This window comes from Triturus cristatus, chromosome 4_2 (assembly GCF_964204655.1).
Source record: "Triturus cristatus chromosome 4_2, aTriCri1.1, whole genome shotgun sequence".
Taxonomy (NCBI): domain Eukaryota; kingdom Metazoa; phylum Chordata; class Amphibia; order Caudata; family Salamandridae; genus Triturus; species Triturus cristatus.
In genome coordinates this window covers 610,940,679-610,963,192 of record NC_140586.1, presented here as the reverse complement: position 1 = coordinate 610,963,192, position 22,514 = coordinate 610,940,679, and the positions used below count along the sequence as shown (strand labels likewise).

The following is a 22,514-nucleotide window of genomic DNA, read 5'->3' as shown; positions in this document are numbered from 1 at the left end:
TGGTGGTTGCCATGCATGAGCTCAACTGTGAATAAGGCCTTTAGTTAAACTTGTGTCTTTTGAGTTGCATTCGAGAAACCCTTAGGCATGGTTAACAGCGGTGACGGAAAGTGGTTGCATTACTTAAGCATTATTTGTCACAGCGTAAACATTGCTATCAGCTTATTATATATTATTGTGTGCTACTGTTGAATGCCATTTTTGTTATTCTGCTTGGCTGGTTTTTCTTTCAAACTGTATTTTGCAGTATAATTACTTTATTTGCCATTAATTAAACACTTTCAAATTTAAACTAATTTTTAGTGGCATTTGTTTTTATTGCAGTAGGTGGCAACCTGTTTTTTTAATTCCTCCTTTTTGGTCTCTTTCATTGATGACGTTTTCTAAGGTGTCAAAAATGAAAAACAGTCTGAAAAATCAAATCTTTATACGCATATGAATTGGTTTCAAAATTTTGAAATGATTGCTCAAGCTTTATTTTTTAAGAACCTGCAATTAACACATTTTTAATATGTAAGTTATAAAGTCTTGAATTTGTCATTGCATTGTTTCATAAACTATTGCAGTTTCATGTTGCCCATCACGATGTGTATGTGTGTGTGCGTGTGTGTGTGATAGATCTTCAATGTGTTTTTAGTGTTGAATGTTACCTGTGCTGACGTAACACTGCCTTTTTTGCATTCAAATGTTGGGCGCTGAAGGTGGAATTGAAGAGAAGGCCACATTATTGTTTTTATTTTCATATTTAAAGAATGTGTATTTGGATTGCTATTTTTTTCTAATTCATATCAATAAGACAGCAAAGGTAAAATTTCAGTCCTCGGTGCATGCCTTGTTTATGAGCATGCAGCAGAAGTGATAACTACAGAGGGAGATGACCTTCTGTGTTCCATCCTATAGGAAGGCAAGCAGCAGTAAGCTTCCACATACACATTTGAACAAAATCCTTTGTTTGAATATCCTGCACAATGCTACAACAGCTGAGCATGAGCAGAACTCTCCTCGCGCCATTGAACACCATGCCTAGAAAAGGTATGTAAGGTATTGATAATGGAGCAGGTTAGACACGTGAATGGATGGTGGAGGAGACACTGAACCATGGAGTTCCAAGTTCCACCCTGAAGGTATGAGGGAGGCGTTGCATGACTTGACGTATTAGCATACTGCTGTATACCTAATGAGTTAAAAGACTTCTGCCAGTTCTCCTTTTCTTTAAAAAAAAACCTGTGATCACTTTATGGAGCTTAGGGATCTACAGTACTGACACCAGTACATTTTGGGGCAGCACCACCCTCAGAAGGCAGAAATGTTCTATTGGTTTTCCTGTATGGCAGAATGATAACCTTTTTTCCTGGGAGGGCACATCCTTCCATTTGTTTTTATCACATTGCCACCTTTTTCAAGTTTACTCCTTTTATAAAAACATTTTATTATTTCAGATCAACATACCTGGAACCATTCCAAAAGAACACAAAATATCAGTCTCTCAGGAAGATGACACTCAGATGACGTACAATTATTGCACATACAGCAGTACGTGTCAGTACTAACAATTGGAAGCTATTGCAGCCATCACTTGGAAAATGGGAAGAGGGGGGAAGCATACACATCATGTGAGAAGGTGGCCTGATATATGCTTTCCACTAATTCTAGTGGGCACCTTGTATCAGTCCAAACAACCCTTTATGGTGATAGGTTAAAGACAACCTTTATTGAAAGCTTATCTAGTAGTAGCTATGGAGAGCAGCCTTCAGGCTAAGTCTTGAAGGAATGTAAAGCAGCTTGTTTTACCAGTCTATAATCTCTTGAATAATCAAATGAAAGGACAACCACACCAGGTATATATTCAAAATATATGTATTTAGGATAAAACACACCCCTCTAGTCTCTTTATAAGACTGGAGTTCGAAGTACTTAGGTTACAAGTGAGGAATCATCAGTAATAGCACAAATACACGTTTGGGCCCTAGGGGCGTACCAAACCATATACTAAAAAAGTGATATAAGAACCACGACTGAACTAGACACAAGGCCTAGAGCCTGTAGAATCGCTGGGACCCCAAGGAACCACCCAAGGTAGTGACACAGGGGACCCCCGGGGACTGTATGCAGTGTGTGAACACAACCGTGGGTTCCCGTTATCTTCTATTGGCAATGTCGCGGTTGGAAATTTAAAGATTAGGGACATGTAGAATCGAGTCAGGACCAAACCCTTTTGGACTTAAGAAGTTCTAGGGCTAGCACCCACGGGAGCACCGGAGTACTCGAGTTACCTCACCCAGGGAAGCCGGGTGCATAGGTGTCTTTTGGTGTCTGGTCGCGTCATCGATTGCAATGGAAGCCTGCAAAGAACTGCTGCTGCCGTGAAGAGGAGAAGTGATCCAGAGATCTAGGATGGAAGGAACCTGAAAGCTGAGGGGACAGTCTGGGTCACTAGCCAGTGACCGAGGGCAGGATGGACCAATGCCCACAGATGTCGGGTGCTCAGGTGAGTTGATGGGTGTCTTGACTCTTCAGCCATGAGGTCCAGGAGGTGTCGACAAAGTCCACAAGCCGGATTCGAGCTGTCCCACAAAATCTGTCGAGTGCTGCGGTGTCGTCGACCAGAATGGACCCAACAAGCCTTGGCAACGGCAAGTCAGTGAATTTCAGAGAAAGGACTGCGGTGCAGACCAGCAAGGTCTGAGGGACTCACCCAGCAAGGGTAAGTGGGGGCACCTCTGGAGCAACTAGGAAAGCCCAAGTAGAAGAGGAGTTGCCTTCATGGGGACCTACTAGCCAACAGGCTAGCGATCGCGAAGGAGCCTCGGGCGGTCGCACTTGAAACTGGCCCACGGGTCACTCGTGGAGTGGAGGCCAACAATCTTCAGTGCAGGAGGTACTCACGGCTGGGGCTACTTGGAGCCCAAAGCACAACTTCAAGTAGGTCCAGGAAGATAGTGTTGCTGCAAAAGTTCACGGTGTCCAGGGGTCATGGTTTCATGTCACCCACGGTAGCCACGGGCCTCAGCTTTGCTGTGGACTCAGGGTAGCCTCGGGGATGTCTGGAAATCCACCTCTGGTGATGCAAAGACTTCGGCGTCCGGTGGGAGCTTCAGCGATGCAGACCGGTCAGTTGCTTCTTTGGTGCCTGCCAAGCAGATGAGTCACTCCTTGACCCCAAGCGAAATTTCTTCAGTCTTCTAGTCAGGATAGAACGTCAAAGATCCAGGATATATTTTGCAGAGTTTCGTCCAGGGTAATCTAAAGTCCTAGGGACTTGATTCCTATACTTATACTAAGTTTAGGGGATGGACTAACTCTAAGGCCCCACCTATGGGTGGTCTTGGAAAGAGGGGTGGTTACACCCATTTCCTTTGTCCAGTTTCGCACCAGAGCAGGGGCAGGTAGCCCCTGCAACCGGTTTGAACTGGACTATGCACAGGGACAGCAAACCTGCCCCCAGTGCTGGACTTCAAAGCACCAGAGAGTGCTCCCGCCCAGCCCCAATACACATCTGCCTGTCTGGGGAGGTGGTTACACCTCCCTTCGACAGGTAACCTATTGTTTAGGCCTCCCCTGCCGGAGTTTCGGTCAGCAGTAGGAGGCCAGACCCGTGTCTGTGGCAGAGGCATCCATTTTGTGAGGCCAGGGCTCAGGAAAGTCCTACCGGGTTTGACCAGTGTGAACATGTCTTTCCCTCTAGAAGGGTGGAATGCTACCCCCGCCGCCAGAACTGGTGGGGGGTAGTATTCCAAAGCGTTTGACACCAAACACGACATGTTTTGATACAGCCATTTCAAAGTTAGCCTTTACCGCGAGGTTATAATGCACTTAAGAGTATATGGTGTGACTGTATCACAGTACAGCCATAAGGAAGTATTTCTGAAAGCTGCAGAGGGGCTCGGCTCATGCTTGGGCACCCTCTCACACAAAACCAAGCACTCTGCCTTCAGGATTGTCAAGGCCTGCCATAGGAGTGACTTATAGGTTTATATGTGTCTGTATATATATATGTGGATATAGGTAGCCTATACCACTGTAAGGGGTGCACGCACACCCTTACCCAGGCTGCAGTAGCAGACCTGTGGTGCCATTTTGGAGTGCTTCCCTGGGGTGGCATAATACATGCTTCAGCCCCTGGTCGGCCTCTGAGATACCTATGCCCTAGGTACATAGTATACCATATACTAGGGGCTTATAAGGCACTCCAGAATCCAATTAGATATATACCTAATGTACATGGAAACCATTTTAGAGACGAAGCAGCTAGGCTGTGGTCCTGATTAGCAGGGCCACAGCCAGACTAAGGTTGAAAAACAGTGAAACACCAGCAAAAAGTGGGGGTACCCATGTGAAGCAGATCATACTCTCCTACACATCACTAGTAAGACAGACAGCACATAACTTTAGAACCTTTCTACATCACATCTAGTGGTTCACAAAATGTCTCATTTTCAGTGTTGCGTGATATTCTGTGAAGTTCACCAAGGTAAGTGCACCATTTTCTCACACCCCCTATTTTGCAGTCTCAGACAGTATAACCTCGTTCTCTGCCTGTGGGGTGCTGCCTAAGTGGACTGTTGTAGATCTATGCCCGATTGGGTATCCAGGTGTGGGTCTTGTAGTAGCCAACATCCTGCAATGCTTATCCCAATATCTAATTCTTGGAACTGGCCCTTTTTGCAGGGTCATCTCCAAACGTTTTGCCTTCCTCCGGTATTTTTTACGACCTGTTTTTGTTGGTTTTATGACTTTACCACTGCTGATCCATGCTAAAATGCATATGCTCTCTCTTGTAAACTAGGTAAAATTGGTCTACACCTGTTTGACATATTTAATTTACCTGTAATTCCTTTGTACAGTGGTATCCCATATAACTCAAGGCCTGCACATTTACTGCTACTAGTGGGCCTGAAGCACTGCTCTAGCCATCCACCAAAGTAGCCTTTCAAACCTGTCTCAGGCCTCTGCAGAGCCTGCGTGCGCAGTTTACTGCTGCAGTAACATGGCCCATAAATTGTTTGCCACGTCAGAATGTCCTCTTTTACTACTTATAAGTCATCCCTACGGTATGCCCTAGCTAGCCCTTTGGGCAGGGTGCTGTGTAAGTAAAATGTAGGACATGTGCCTTAACTGTGTGGAATTGCTTGGTAGTGGCAAACAGCCTATTTGGTTTCTCACTGCTGTGAGGCTGCACTCTCATAGGTTTGCATTGGGAATTCCCTTATATGTGCTTCAGTGGTAATTTCTAATATAAAAGTAGTAGAATGGCCATGTTTGGTATGTTTGAATAGCAGTAATAAATCCTGCTTATTGGTGAAAGTAGATTTGTTATTAGTATTTTAGAGATGCCACTTTTAGAAGTGGACATTTCTGTGTGCTTATGAGTCTTTGTGCCCTGCCTGGATGTGTATTCGTCATCTGGTTTCGACTGACAGGAGAAGGGGATGTTCATTCACTCTAGACAGTCACAAGAGGGGTTGAGGTGTGTCCTTCCTTTCCTAGGTGACTCAGTGCTGGGGTGAATAGACCCTGGCTGCATTTAGATGGGTGGGAGGAGTTTCCCTTGCACCTGAATAGGCCTAGTCTGAATTTAGAGAGGTGAGAGGAATTGCACCTGCACCTGAATAGGGCTGTACCTGACTTTCACAATGTTGTCTCAGTCCCCCTGCAGAATGTCTGGGGCCAGGGCTTGGAATGTGAATAGGGGTGTTGTGCACTTCTGAGAAGTGTGTGAAGTGACCCCAGAACAAAGACTTTTGAACTATAAGCACAGGGGCTGTGACTCCATGATTTTACACACTGCGAGGGACCTGCCCTAATTGTGTTGGCCTGCCTGCTTGCACCCTGCTCCTTGCTAGAGCCCCAAGTGTTCTCCAGGGATCATTGTTTATGCCCCTGCCTCTACTTTCAGCTTGTGGTGAAGTGCTGCTCAGAATCATGGGGTATGAACATAGCACATTTGGAGCTCTTTGATTTGGTTTGTCCTCCAGTGCCTACCGAGCTGCAATCTTCCAGTGATTCCTGAGCGACAGAAGGGGAGAGCTGAGAAGGAAAAAGTGCCCTCCCCCTCCCTGGTGGCCTGTTGGTTTCCCACATATTCATCTGCAGCCAGGGCTCTGCTCCATGGCCCTGGGCTCTGAAATAACAGCACCCAGACACTGAGGAATCCTGGCCAGGAACTCCTCTGTGTTGCTGGGCCAACCACAGCATGTGTGTAGGGGCAATATTGGCCCTTGGTGTTTAGGCTCCCCCGGTGCCGAACTCTCCAGAGTCTGAGAAATTGCTGCATCACCAGGGGAGGCCCTGCCTTGAAGACTTCTGCTGTATCAGAGCTACTTCGCACCCCCCAAGAAGGGCCCCGGGGATTGGAAGCGTGAGTCCCGGCCCGGGGTGGAAAGCCTACTGTCCTCGCCAAGCGCAATATTGAGAGCTTTGCATCTTGTACTATGGAGACCCAGGGAGGGCTCCCAATATGGTGGTGTTGACAAAGCAGAGTCCTGCCCCTTCCCCAGGTGAGAGCCACCAGAGGCATCAGGCTTGTTTACAGCCCTCCGCAGGGCTGACTCAGGTACGGGCTGCTGCTCTGTTGCACCAATCAGAGCAAGTGCACCGGGACAGTGAGAGTGAGCTGGCCCGAGTGGAAAAACAGTTTAGCAGTTCTACATCTACACAAGACCTTTACAGAGGTACTGTGTGTGGGGATACTGCAGGGTGGAACCTCAACGGAGGTACCCAGATTCCTGGATTCAAAAGACTCCCAGGGAATCCCTGAATTCTCCATAAGTGCCCAACGTTTTGATGGGAGTTACCATATAAAGTATTATAGGTGTGCAGGGAAGTGGCACCCTATGCCTTTAGGGTAATGTTCGGTAACCTGCGTTTGCATTTCTTGGTACAACCAAACTGCTGCCTTCTCTGACCTGATGTGTGTCGTTCTGATCCTGGTAATGACAGGATACTGGGTATCATTTTCAGGACCGGCATATTTTGTACAGTAATGATATTTTTATAACATGTGCAACCTATAAGTGTTACTGGATTGCCCTAAATTGTGTTGTGATGACAACTGCCCAATTGTCAAACTGGTTTTATGGTCTCTGTGATGTCATGACAGGTGCTTAGTGACACAGTGATGTATGTGATTGTGGTTAAAAGTGTTTTATGAACTATACAAAGGATATTTTTATATAGCCTTGTGTGGAGTCTGCAGAGTGTGTCATTTGTGTATTGCTCAAACGCTTTTCACATTGCCTCTGGGCTAAGCCTGAACGCTCTGCCAAGCTATCAAGGGGGTGAGCAAGGGTTATCTTGGGTGTTTGACTCTCTTGCCCTGACTAGAGTGGTGTGTTCTGTCAAGCTTAGGTGCATACCCAAGCCAACCAGTCCCCCATTTCGAACACAAATCAATCCAACATCATCACCAGGGAAAGGAACAAATGTGACATGTAAACCAAACAGCTTTCAACAATTCATGTTTCACAGCATAAGGTAAGACATGTGGAATTTCTGTACCCATTGGATGTAATCAGGACACATGGAGATTTTCATGTCATAGTATTGTGCCACTCTGTTAGAAATGACGATCTCTAGTTGTCAGTGGTTTGCACCCTGTCCAAGTAGGACCAGTACTCTAGTCGGGGTAAGGGAGTTACACACCCAAGAGAACTCCTGTTTACCTCCTTGGTAAATTGGCACAGTCAAGTTTATCTCAGAGGCAAAGTGTAAAGCACTTGTACATAAACACATAGTAACACAGTGAAAACACTACAAAAGGACACCACACCGGTTTAGAAAAATAACCAATATGTATCTGTATAAAAGAAGGCCAAAATGACAACAATCCAAAATACACAAATCAAGATAAGATTTTTCAAATAATAACTTAAACAAATAAAGTTCAGTACAGAGAGAAGTCAATAGTGCAATCTGTGGCTATCGCGGCTTTCTGACCAACAAATCCAACAGTTCAGTCCAGCCTCGATGGAGTCGAGGGCGGACTAAGGGATCAGGATGGACTAGCAAACAGTGCTTTGGAGTTGAAGAGGCCTTGAGGACCTTGCATTGAAGTGCAACTGTGTGGCATCGAGGGCGGAAAGGGCGTATGTGCTGCAAGTCAGTGCAGAAGTCAGGAAGTCCTTGAAGTCACATGCATTGCAGATCGAAATCCGTGAGATCGAATTTAGGTGCGCTAACTTTGGCATTGCAGGGGCTGCTGCTTCGTCACAGGCGGTATGTCATGCCTTTCAATATGCGGTGTCCGTGGTTTTGGTGCAGGCAGTAGCATGACATAGGTGCAGTGCTCTTGCATCGGAGTTGTTGATGCTGCAGTTGGCAGCCTGAGGCTTCTGTGGCAGTGAGGGGCGTGACCACGGCTGCAGTGTGTGCAATGGAGTTGGTGACGCCGCTTAAACATCATCCTCTGTGAGACCAACATTGCAGTGCAGTCGAAGTCGGTGTGACCAGGTGGTGCCCATGGCAACGCTGCAGGCAGCGGCATTGATGTCAGTGAGAAGTGCAGTTGTTGTGAGACCAGGGCTGCGGTGTCATTGAGGTTGATGCTGTGCTCACACAACAAGTGGTGAACATGGCATTCGTGCAGGCAGTGGTGCCGGTTACAGTGTTGGAGACATTCTTCTTGCAGGTTACAGCTCAGCAGACACCTAAATAGGGCCCAAAACTGGAATTGGCACCACTTGGCAGGTCAGAACTTCAAACAGTGGAGTTTAGTTGCTGTGTGATGGCCCTGAGACTTCCCACAGGTGGCAAGCACACACAAGCCCTTGGAGAAACTTGGAAAGCAGGAGTTCAGAAAGCAAAGTCCAGTTCTTCAGCTGCTCACATACAGAAGAAGCAACTGCAAGCCAATCCCACAAAGCAACACAGCAAAGGTGTATTACTTCTACTGACAGCTCTTTAGCTCCTCTTCTTACAAGTGTCCTCATTCCAGAAGTGTTCTAAAAATGTGGGGATATAAGCCCAATACTTATTCACATTTTGGTCTTTGAAGTAGGCATACTTCAAAGGATAGTCTTTGTAGTGTACAACACACTACGGGGGTAGGTGACAGCATTGTGAGAGGACAGACACAGCCCTACTCAGTTGTCAGTGACAACTCCTCCCACCACTCTAGCTCAGGAAGGCCCATCAGCCTGGTGATGAGCAATCAGTACATGCAAGGCACACTGCAGCTCACATTGTGTGACTGTCTAGACTCCAGAGTGAACGCACAAACAGCCCAACTGTCAGTCTAAACCAGACGTGGATTCTACAGTCCGTCAGAGGCACAAGTCAGTAAAGCATGAAATTGTGGCATTTTCAAACACACAATTTAAAAAATCAGCTTTTCTAAAAAAACATTAATTCCGATATCAGGGAGCCCAAACTCCAGATCTCAATCTCTTCCCAATTGAAAGTTACACTTGTAAGATGTTACAAGTCAGCTCCAATGATAACCTATGGGAGAGATAGTCCTTGCAATAGTGAAAAACAATATTAGTAGGATTTCACTATCAGGACATGTGCACTTGCAATGTCGACATAGCATAGTTCAAAACTGCATTCACAGACGCTGCAGTGGCAGGTCTGAGACATTGTTGAAGAGCTACTCGTGTGGGTGGCACAATCAGTGCTGCAGGCCCACTTGTAACATTTGATTTACAGGCCCTGGGCCCACACATTGCACTTTACTAGGGACTTACCAGTAAATCAGTTATGCTAATCATGGATATACCAGTCAAAAGAACCATTTACACAGAAAACATATGCACCTTAGCACTGATCAGCAGTGGTAAAGTGCCCAGAGTCCTAATGACAACAAAAACAAGTCAGGAAAAATAGGAGGAAGACTACAAAAAGTTTGAGAAAACCATGCAAAAAGGGCCAGATCCAACACACTCTTATTCCTCACCTTTGGAAGATTATTACCTCTATCATGGAAGCTCCAAAAATGGGCAACGATTGACCTTGGTGGCACACCTTGCCTCAGGATTAGGGCAAATGCTCAGTGTGACACCTCAGTGGCAAACAGTTTAAATAGGCTTTTAAGTTTTAAAGTGTGAAGCATCAATTTTCCAAGGAACAGGTCGACAGAGGGCCCTCTTTCTAGAAATCGCTACAAACAAAAGCTTTTATGGCCTGCCATCTGGCCAGACCTCCAACACTCTTGTGGTTCCCTGTAGTTTGATTATGGAGGCTTAATTTCGGATGTATTCTCTCCACTGCCTCTGCGCAAAGGCAAGCCTATATGTGCCCGTTCGTGACTAACTGGGGCAAGGGGCCAGAACCCCTGCTGCGTTTTCAATCATGCAGCTCGTGTACTTCACTTGTGAGTTAAAATCACTTTGTATAGCACTATACACTAATTGCCTGCACTCTATGGCACCAATGACAATTCCCACTACAGGTAAACTATGCAGGACCAACATAGGACTTCAAGGCCTAGGTGGCAGTAGCAATGAGTCAGTGTGATATCGACTCCTGAAGCTAACAGGGTTAACATTTTGTTGCTAAAGTACAGGCTACTCTCAAAGCATAGCGTTGAGATGTTAACTTTCCTTGAAGATCAAAACCTGAATTTCTTATTTCTCACGTGACATGACTAAATAAAAATTTGACCCTGACATTGTCATGCCTCTTCCTCAGGGTCAGTCTATTACCAGACTCGATAGGAGAGACAGAAGAGGTGGTGTACTAGCCATCACAGTGCTTAATTTGAGCTGGTGCCTTCCGGTGCTAAGCACCGGCACTTCATTGTTTTCCGGTGCTCATCACCGGCACCTAATTGTCAACACCATACATAGAACAGTCTACCACATGGTGGCACTGCTCATCTAATTTAGAGATGAGCAGAACAACGGTTGTTTAGAAAAACAATATACATTAAAATAGTGATAATACCTGCCTCCCCGGCCATTCCTTTAGCTTTGGGGACCTGGAATAATCTGAACTGTCACACTTGCAGGTGAAAGAGATGGTTAGGAGTTGTTTTGGCAGCAATGACAGGGGCGATGGGTGGTGCAAGCTGCAGTGGCCTCCTGGTCAGAGCCCTGGCCCTTAATATTTTACAATTAAGCACTAAGCCATCATCTCCAAAATTAAGTATAAATTCACCTGCATGCCAATGGACATCACAGATAGCGAATGCCTCCTATTTGCCCTTGAACTATCACCAACCTTCACATTGTCAGGCTTTTCAATTTACCATCCCTCAGGACCAGCAACACAATTTATGCCTGAAATTGTGGCTGAAAGCAGTCTAAGAAATGCTAACTTCACCTTGTTAGGTGACCAAAATATGCACTTTGAGGAAGACAAAAACGTGATTGGAACCAGACTAACACAAGAGCTTGCAGAATAACAGTTAAAACTATTTGCCATATCTGCGACGCATAGTCAAGGCCATTTACTGGACCTAATTTTTTCTAACATCACACAGCTAGATACAGAACAGGCACATCCTCTTCTATGGTCAGGTTTTATCATTCCCTTCTGCCTTATCCGCCCCATAACTGGGCTGAAAGATCAGAAGGCTTGGGAAAAAAACTCAACAAGATCAAATAGCACAATGCTCTAAAATAATACACTCCAATTGCAGAAGATATGACTAAAATGTACACAAAGTTTGAGAAATGGCTAACAGAATAACTTGACTGTTTGATCCCCCACAAACCTCTGACACCCACGCGGAATGTCGGTCGGGCTCTATGGTATACTCCGGAGGTGGCGGAGCTTAAGAAAGATTCAAAGATAAAGGAAAGAATTTGGAGGAAAGGGTATGACTGGGGCAACAATATAATCAACAAAGTATAAAATAAATACCAACAGGTCATATAGACAAGGCAGAGTCTCTTATTTCAGCAGTAAAATTTAAAATGCCAGCAGTTCTTACAGGGAGTTATGCAAAATAGTTATCATTCTTATGACAACACCCACTCGCATAGTAGGCCCTCCGTCTTCCACTGAATAATGTGATATGCTTGCCACCTCTTTTATAAATAAAGTAAAAAATATCCTGAACTCTCCTAGAAGAAGCACATTACGTTGCCTAAACCCCCTTGAAGAAACAATAATGACAGCCCAACTGTCCTCTTTTCCGTCTCTAAATATAGATGACATTGGAACCATCTTAACCTCTATAAAAACTGGCTCTCCATTAGACCACGTCCCACCTGATGTCCTACTAAAAGCTAGCAACATTATTCTACCAATTCTAATGAAGATCCTAAACAGGTCCCTGGCACTTAGCAATGTTAATCCTGTATGGAAACATGCCATAGTTAAACCTCTGCATAAGAAGTCGCGTGCAGAACCTTTGGTGGTCGAGAACTGCGGTTCTAAAAATGAAACGCAAAGTGAATTAGTGTTTCATTATAGATACGGGGGCTAACATTATGCATTATAACTTTTAATGCCACTCCACTGCAGCACATTTGAAGAACACTCCACCAAACAATTTAGATTTAGAACTCCATAGTCCATAAAAAAGCCTTGTATAGAACACTCTTCCTCTATAAATGCAGCCTATCTTCTATTTTCCTCTTCACAATGACTCTAAGGAAAACATTAAACTGTCAATAACATACTCTATTGGACATTCCACCACAGAACGTGTGCAAAAATTGCCCATTACAATATTTACTCATAAAAATGTCATCTCTCCTAAAATTAAAGATACTCCCTGTAATGCATCATCTCATTGTCCCCACCTTAATTACACACTTCTTCTAAAGGGTTGTGGTGGGAGGGATAATGTTAGCCTCCATGTCTTTAATGAAATCCTGATTCTCTTTGCAATTAATTTAGAGAATCGCAATTTCATTTCAAGACCGGAGGCTATCATTATGCATGTTGAAAGCCCTTCAACACCACATTTGACACATGGGATATTGGTCTGAAATAGTGACTTGCAAAAGTACCTTCATTTGACCAATCCGCCGCCTTTAAAATCTTCTCCAAATGTCCACCTGCCCTGTACAATTTACTTGTCATGGTACCCCTCAAAGAATGTGCTTTGTACTGACATATGGCTATTCCTGCTTCCTTCATAACATTCTTTACCCACCTTGCAATGGGACCTGAACTCACAGCTTTATGAGGTTTCACATACAAAATCAATAATTGTTTCTCACCATGACCCATGAATTCCATCATCCTTTTCTCATACTCCAACAAACACTCAACCACACACAATTTTGGATTACTTGTAAACCTAGGATAAATATTTGACTCCAACATGGTCTTAGTTCTCCTCGAAATCTCAGAATGAACTCCCTCTGGACCATACAACCTACTACTTACCTGCAATGCTTTAACATCTGAACATCTCCTGCATGAAACCAAACACAATAGAGGTGCCAATTTCTCTGATATTTTCTTATTATCTAAAAACCTATTAGCCGGCCACTCTTCAAATATCTTCAAGATAGAGTTCACATCCCACAATACATCATAACTTGCCCTGGGAGGTCTTCATAATCTCATACTTTTCTTAATCCTACATATCAAGATAGTGCTTCCTTTAGATCTCCGATCTATTTGCGCATGACCTGCTGATACTGCAGACCTATAACAATTCAGAGTTCTGTAACTCAACCCTTCCTCAAACTTCTACACTAAAAAATGTACAACCTCTACCACAGGAGCTCCCACGTAATCCAAATTCTTCTCCATGCACCAACTAGCCCAAATTCCTCATATTCCTTTTTATCTCCTCCAGTAGCTCTGAAGCTCTGCTCGAAAGTCCTTGCATATTTCTGTGTCTCCTGATACCCTCCAAACAAGAAGGTTCAGCATCCCACTCTGCACCAAAGGATGTTTTTCTTGATCCCCATTCATTAGCATCCCTTCCTCTGCTTGAATCAAATAAGGAACCACACAGGCTAGCTTCAGCACAGATGGAAACCACACCTGGGAGACCCAAAAAGGAGTCACCAACACTACCTGACATCTCTCCTCTCTCACTTTCAACAGTACCCTCTGCAACATTGCAAAAGGAGGAAACGCATACGCTCTCTTCCCCCTCCAAACCTGCAGGAAAGCATCCACAGCACTCGCTCCTGGATCCGGTAACCAACTGTAGTAAGTAGCTAGCTGGTTTGTCAATGTGCTTGCAAACAAATCCACCTCCAGTGGGCCCCAAACCTTGTTTATTCTACCAAATATTTTGCGATCTAACTTCCAATCGCTGTAATCCCTTCAATGTCATGAATTCCAGCCTGCTGAAATGTTCATCTCTCCTGGCAAATACTCTGCCCTCACAGAAATCTTCTTCTCTAAACAAAATTCCCAGAAATCCTTTGCCAAATCCACCAGACCACATGACCTGCTCCCTCCTAGTCAGTTAATGTAAGTCACAGCAGACACATTGTCCATCTTCATCAACACTGTCTGTCTCTGCAATTTTCTATTGAAACTCTTCAATGCATACAGTCCTGCTGTTAACTAGAGACAATTTTATAAGCTTTTATCTCTCTTCCTGATTCCACACGCCCCCTGTTTCTGAAGCTCCCAAATGAGCTCTGCAACCTCTTAGACTTGCATCCGTCTCCAATACAAAATTTGACGTGCAACCAAAAATCACCTTCCCATTCCATGCCTTCATATTGCGCAACCACCTTTTTTGCTACAGAACTCATTGCCAACTTGTCTCCATACCACAGACCCTTCCTCAGTGTCTCCCCTTTCATTCTCTGCAAAGCACAGTAATGTAAAGGATCTAGAATATTAGCCTGAATAGAAGAAGACAACAATCCTATCACCCAAGCTAAATGCCTCATTGTTACAATCTCCTTCTTTAACACTAGATTTAGTTCTTTCTTTATCAACTTCACCCTGAAGAATCATCTTCTCTGTATCTACTAAAAATCCCAAGAATTCTAGTTCTCTGTTTGGTTCCAAAAAAGATTTTTCCCTGTTTATTATTAATCATAATGATTCCAAAATCCCAATCACATTCTTTAACTTCTCCTTCAATTCCGCCACACTGGAGACATTAGTAATTATATGTCATCTATATAACAATCATCCTACTCCTCTCTCCCGAAAAATAAGCCATCACTACAATCATAACCTTTGTAAAGCACCAAGCTGCTGAAGAGAGTCCAAAGGGGAGACACTGAAATTGATACAATTGGCCTTTCCAACAAAACTGTAAATACCTTTGACTCTCTTTGTCCATAGGTATTGAAAAATACGCATCCTTCAAGTCTAATTTCACCAACCAATCGTTCCTCATTAACAAATCTCTCAGACAATGGATACACTCCATTTTGAAATGTCTGTAAACTAAAAACGTATGCAGCTTCCTCAGGTTGATCACTGGTCTCCAACCTTTCCCTTTATTTTTCATCAAAAAATAGTACTTACGAAATACTTTTCTTCTTTCTACTTGACGCCTTACTGCCCTTCTCTGTAACATCGAAACTAACTCTGCGCCCACTAATTTCTCTAATTCCTCTCTCATAGTCAACTCTCTTGGTTCCTTCATTTAAAAATGGATTTTCTATGAACTTTATTACATCCCGTTCTACTGTCAGTAACACCCACGTATCCTGAGTTAACTTTCTCCATTCTTCCAAACTACCACCTACCCTTCCTTGGGGAAAAAACAAAAGTAGTCTCCATACTCACCCTGTCCTTCCAAATTTTGACCTCGTCCTCTGAACGACCTTCCTCTACCAGATCTTCCTCGTTTTCCATGATTCGGATAGAAGGAATCTGAACTTTGAAATCCTCTTCCTCTGTTCTGCATATAATATTGGGACCTCTGCACGCCCCTGCTAGCAGTGGGCCGTCTTCTACTGGCCTTCCAGAATAACTATTCCCAAACACATTTTGCATATTTGATTGAGCCTTATATGAAGCTGTGAATGTCACCACGTATTTCCCTACTCTCTTTACAAGTTCTTCCCGAAAGAGTAATCCCTTAGGATCCTCACTTGACTCTTTATGAAACATATTTCCCAGCTTAGGACTTATCTTCATCAGAATGGCTTTCCTTCTCTCTGATAGTAAACCCGAATTTGCATTTCCTAATAAAACTATAGCACTCTGGCCCCAACCTCTGAGCAGTTCCATATCTAGCAGAGCCTCATTGGCATGAGCCTCCTCCATCATATCCATAATCCTAGCTAGAGGTCCCAAGGCATTCAATAGCTTATCTTGGCAGATCTTAAGTGAAAGCCCTTCCTTGGATCTCTCCCAAGCCTGAATAAGAAACGTATCAATTTCGGGTCCAAATTGGGTGCCATGCATACCTTCTCTTCAATCACTGGTCTGGAGCTTTCCGCCCTTAACATCCTTCTCACCTCTCTGTCTAATGGCTTCCTAATCCACACTTTAATGAACTTTCCCACATGCTCCATGGGCCCCTTCTGGGGTGTTGAATGTTAAATAGTGAGAACATTTCCCCACCTAGAGGGCCTCCTAAAATCTCTCCTGAAACAATATGATCCAAACCTCTAAACTCATTGTCCATCTGATCATTTTGCATCTCACTATTTTGTAGATACAGAATATACTCATCCCAGTCCATTTAAACTGCTGGTATAGGACTATCCAAAGTTTTATAGAATCCATTCTTTTTTGTGCTGCTATGGACACTCCTCCTTTGTGTGCCGATTAGGTCACCCACTCTCTCGGTGCCATCATAGACACCTCTCCATTTGATGGAAATCAAACCCTCCTTCCTTTTTCCTGATAAAAATAAATCCTCCACATGCTTCATCTTCCTCATCATTTTACCTCCTACACCAACTACATTTTTCATCCTCCTCAGATAAAGAATACAATTCCTCACCAGACTCCAAATCTTTCCTTCCTTTCTTTCCCAATGTATTTGGAACATGTCCTCTGCTTTCATTTTTATCTCCTGCTGAATGAGTCTCTGAACTGCTCCTCATTCATATTACCTTTATTTTGTACTCTACTACAACCCTGCACTGAATCCATTTCAAACCTACACACACCTCTTACTAAAGTACAATAAAACTGCTAAAAGTCCTTGCAAAAGTCTAAATCTAACGGTCCTCTAAAATATCCTCCTTCACTTGTACTGCTGACCAACTAAACTTTTAACCCTTTTTTTTATTCTATCTGTCATGTATAAACACGCCGCTGTTTTTCTTAACTTCTCAATGAGATTTAGCCCAATCCAAGATGGCCTATAAATCTTGTGAGTACTCCTCGCCCAACGTCACCCGTGCCTCCGCTGCAGCTTGGAACACAGCTCAGCAGCATCTGACGCCATCCGCGTCACTGCCAGAGCTTGCAACCAGCTCTAGGGCAACTGACGAGGATCCAAGAAATGTGCAAAGACTGACTCGCGCCCAACAACTGTTTACTTCTCACAGTAAGAGCAAAGCTCACGCTTGCGCTACCATGCTACTAACCAAAACAAAATTTACCTTTTCTCCTAAAACACTTCACATGCAAACCTGCTCGAACTGCACCCTCAACGAAGCCCAAAATAATTAAAACCACCACACATTTGTAAATTAGAAGTGTTACATCACCTTAAAGATTAACTAAAATACTTAACATACTTACCATTCGATTTAACAACAACAACAGTAACAAAACAATTCTCTCTCTTACATACCAAACCTTAAAATTCTTGTTCCACAACATTTACAACTCAGCGAAACATACTAATATACAGGTACTACTCTCAGTAAGAGCAGCATTTAAAAGAGGAAGAGTGTTCTATGCAAGGCTTATTTATGCACTAATAAGATCTAAGTCTAGATTGTTATGGGGAGTGTTCTTTAAAGGTGCTGCAGTGGAGTGGTATTAAAAGTTATAATGCATTATGGTAGCCTCTGGTCTAGAAATGAAGTTATGTACCAATCTCTCTGCTTCCAAATGCTAGTAAACCCATTGAGAAACATACTAATAAACATTTCTGTAATTTTTTTGAAAATCATTCTATCATTCATCCTACTCAAACAGGACCTCAGCAGACATCCTGTGATCAAAATGCCTGCCTTAAGGAAGTAAAAGATTAGATCACAAATAGCAGCCTCAAGCTCAACAATAGTGAGACAGAGGTGCTGGCTGTTGACAACAAAAAATCTTGTTGGAAAATATTGCCCTGGCCTGAATGTCTTGGATAGCGACCAGTTCCGTCCTCAACAATAAAAAACCTTGGTATCCCCCCAAACCTCATGCAGCAACACAAGAGCCACACAAAGTAATATCCAGAAAGTGATGCCAATACAGGGATGCATACAATACAAGCAGGCTTTCAAACACATAATAGAACAACCCCAAGGTGCAGAAATGTAGTCCTACTGCCCCATTTTAATGTCTCCATTTCCTAGGCATCAAGAGCATATCAGGCTGACCTTCCTCTCTTCAAGCCATCCAGGTTGCCTCTCATCACTTGGAAAGTCTGTCGCTCTGTACCCTCTCTCCGAGCACAACCTTCAGGCTGAGTTTACCTTGCCCAGGAGGTTACTGCGTCTACTGTTTCAGCTCCCTCACTGAAGAAGGAGGATACACCGTTAGTTGGTGAGGTACTGCCCATGTCTCTTCCAGACTTCTCAGCGAGGAGCCACCACCATTTGTTAAAAACAGTGAATGACAGAGCGGTGGATTCTCCTCCGTTGGTACAACCCATACTCCAATTATAGCTCACAAAAGAGCAGGGATCACCTACTCTCCCCTTAATCAGTGGCACAGTCAGCACATTGGGGGAATTAAATAAAATACTTTTTCAGGTTTCTGAAAGGCTATCACGAAGCTGTGATGATTCACAACTTATCGGACATCTTGACACCCATACCCGCTTCCAGTTTACTGCTGATTCTCACTAGCCAATTTAGTTGAGCTACAACATTAATAGTGATTCTTAAATAGTGGCAGAGGAACAAGTAAGTTGCATCTAGTAGGAAGGCGAACTGCAGTAATATTGGCAGCAAATCAAAAAATATGACTAATGTTTCAGTAACAATAAAGTGAACCATCATCTGATTTTTCGTCAAGATATTATTAGAATAATTTGAAAACAAACTGTCTTAGGGGATATCTACAAGGAAGTGGCGGAGCGTGTCGTTAGCCTCCTTGGCTTAACGATATGCTCCGCCACTTCTGAAACGCAAGTCTGCACCATATTTACAAGGGGAGGATTGTTTATGTGTAGTGAGGTGTCCCTTCCTGCACATAAACAATCCTAAAATGCAATTCTGTCACTTTAACGTGTGCTGCTTCATGCATCACACATGAAAGTGAAAGAACTGCATTTTTTTAAAGGTTTGTTTATGTACAGAAAGAGACACCTTCCGGTACATAAACAAACCATGGCATTTTGCTTTTTCCATGTGTGCTGCACAAGGTAGCACACATGAAAATAATGCATTTCTCCTCATTTCACCAACTTAAGATCAGGATTTTCCAGGTCTTAATTTTGGCGCTGCCTTCTATGTACGCCACCCTTGCACCATCAAATACAATGGGTGTTGCGATGGAATGCTCATCACAACACCCACTGCATGCCCCTTTCAAGCTAACCATAGCATGAAAGGGTGCCTTATGTACCAGGCAGCGTTAAGCCACATTAAGGTGCCGATTCCGATCCGGTAAAAAAAATTCCCGTACGAATCATATCTGTATTTTTTTACGTACGAATCGTACAAGTCCCGTACAAACGGGCAAGTACGATTCGTACATGGAAAATACACACGAATGACATCGGGAAAAGTCTACGACACGTACCCGGACAGTTTTACGTACGATTCGTAAAACTGAAGTCCGAGTGCACAAGTATGATCCGTACCGTGGGTGAGGGGTATGAGTCCTACGGCCCCCCCCCAGCCTCCCACCCCTCCCGCGTACATCCGCACCGTACCCCTAGCCCCCCCTATGTCCACACCATACCCCCACCCCCCATATGTAGGGTGCGTACCCCCACCCCCGTATGTACGGTGCGTACCCCCACCCCCTATATGTATGGTGCGAACCCCCCGTATGTACGGTGGGTACCCCCACCCCCCGTACATACGGGGGGGGGTGGGGGTACGCACCGAACATATGGGGGGTGGGGGTACGCACCGTACATACGGCGGGTGGGGGTACGCACCGTACATACGGGGGGTGGGGGCACGCACCGTACATACGGGGGTGGGAGTACGCACCGTACATACGGGGGGTGGGAGTACGCACCGTACATATGGGGGGTGGGGGTACACACCGTACATATGGGGGGTGGGGGTACGCACCGTACATACGGGGGGTGGGGGTACGGTGCGGACATGGGGGGGGTGCTGGGGTACGGCACGGACATGGGGGGGGGCTGGGGGTACGGTGCGGACATGTAGGGATGGGGGTACGGTGCGTACCGGGCCCCCTTTTCGCCGTGCATCGTGGCTTACTTAGCTTTTCTGGCACTTTTTGGGTCCCGTAAAAATATTACCGTGCGAAGTGCTGTGGGTACGAATCGTACTTGCTGGTCCGTAAAACGCTGCCTGACTCCGTGCGAATGTCGCGTACGCGGTGTCCCGGATCGGAATTGTGGGTATATTTTAGCCGGTCGGTGTTTTTTACGATTCGTACGGAAATGGTGTTTCTGTACGAATCGTACTTGCGTGTTTGTAAGGTGGTTTTCCCGGGTACGAGTCGGACGGAGAAAACGCTCCGTTCGACAGTTCGTACCCGGGTTTTACCGGATCAGAATCGACACCTAAGTGGGTTAAAGCTGCCTGGTACAAAAGGCGCAGGCCCTATCGCCACCACAATGTCCATAAAAGTGATGTTGTGGAGGCAATAGGGGTATGTACATATTCCCCTTGGTATCTTAGGTATTTACCAGCTGCAGAATTGGTCTGAATCATTTTATTTCATTTATGTAATATATAGAAAATGTTAAATGAGCAGATTCTCAGTGCAACATGAAGAAAATATAATTGTTTCCATGCAATGACTTTAAATGAAAATCAAATTTTTAAAACGTTTATAAAATCGGATGAAATATAATGTGAAATCATAAGGTGTGAACATTAATGTTTATATAACTAATGTTGTGCGCTATATATATATCTGCCATGTGTAGTTTTTTGTGCATCTTGAAAACAAACGTCTATTAAATTGAAACGTACCGTAACATGGCATGGTTCATTACAGATACCTATATCAATTCAGCTTATTTACTAAATATAACGTTCAGCACAATATTGAATTGTTACGGCATTCATCACCAAATGCAAATCCAGATGAAATTGTGCAATAAACACTTAAGGGAACACTCTTTTTGACACTTACATTTGCATACAAACTTTTTAGGTCAGTTGTATGACATGTGTTTCAACTTTCATTCGCTTTCTCGCATTGCCATAAGTGGAGCTACACATATAGTAACTGGCCGAAAACATGTACCGTGACTGGAGTGGCTGCAGCGCGAAAAGAGCACTGTAATTTCAGATTAAAAAGTCAGATCATAGCAGGCATGATGACCAATGTGTGGATTACAAGTTAAGACTTCATCACATCCCTCTGTTGTCAAAATAACAAAACTTTGTGAGATTGTGTGTAATTCAAATGGAGAAATGACTTTGAAAATGTAAATGTTTCATCAGGACTCGACAATGTATTCGCCTTTCCTTCCCAAATCCTTCATCAGGTGCATACTTTGTAATTTCATTTCAAATAGTAGCCCGTTTGATTGTGGATTTACACAATAAATGATCCACAAACAGCAGTGGATTGTTGATCAGTAAATCGATATTGCGTGTGAATATTTTTCCTGCAATTAATAATTGTGACAACATCTCCAAGAATGGACTTCTGATCAGCAACTGCTCAAATAATCTCAATGTCCAACTTAAGCCATTCCTTAACCTCCAATTATTTTTTGCAATAGCATGTCTTGGTCTGAAGAGCACATCTCAATTCTTAGCATGATGGGCAATGAACGACCAAGAGGAAGGAGAGAGATACGTTTCAAATATTTAAAAAGTTTCTTTTTCTACATTTCTAGTTCAGATTTTCTCTTTATGTGAGGAGAATTTGTATTCTTAATAATACAATGTGCAGTACCTGTGGAGCATTACCGTATATAACTTGCTCACTAGGCAGAAGATCATTGCGATCTGCACCTCCTTTATGTTTTTTCATATGCTTATCTGAAGGTAGGATTTCACAAAGTGGAATTTGCTCCTATCGCCGGGGAAATATGGTTTGGTTAACCAAATAGAGCAATGAAACATACATAAGGCTCGTGCTACAAGCAGTTATGGAACTGAATTCCTCCATTCATCACTCTGAAATAATTTGGTAATCATTTCATATTTCTACATTATGTTTTAGTCTACAACAATTCAAAGACTGGGAAATTAAAATACAGAATTGCATTACAGTTGTGTTCCCTGCCACATCATATGAAATACAAAACCCAAGTCAGTGACAATAGCTGTTCACTCCAGAGTATGTTTCAAAAAAACAATCACAGGGCTTGCAAATCCTGTTTCTTTTCCTGCCTCAGCTTGCCGAAGATTAAACAATAAACACACATTTTGAAACCATCTTACTTCACATAATGT

The 22,514-nt window shown here is 43.8% G+C and overlaps 1 protein-coding gene across 1 annotated transcript in view; it reads right to left on the bottom strand.

Moving 5' to 3' along the window:
- The window catches only part of NEGR1 (neuronal growth regulator 1), a 2,102,052-nt gene that overhangs the window by 289,766 nt on the left and 1,789,772 nt on the right, over window positions 1–22,514 (bottom strand). The window lies entirely within an intron of this gene.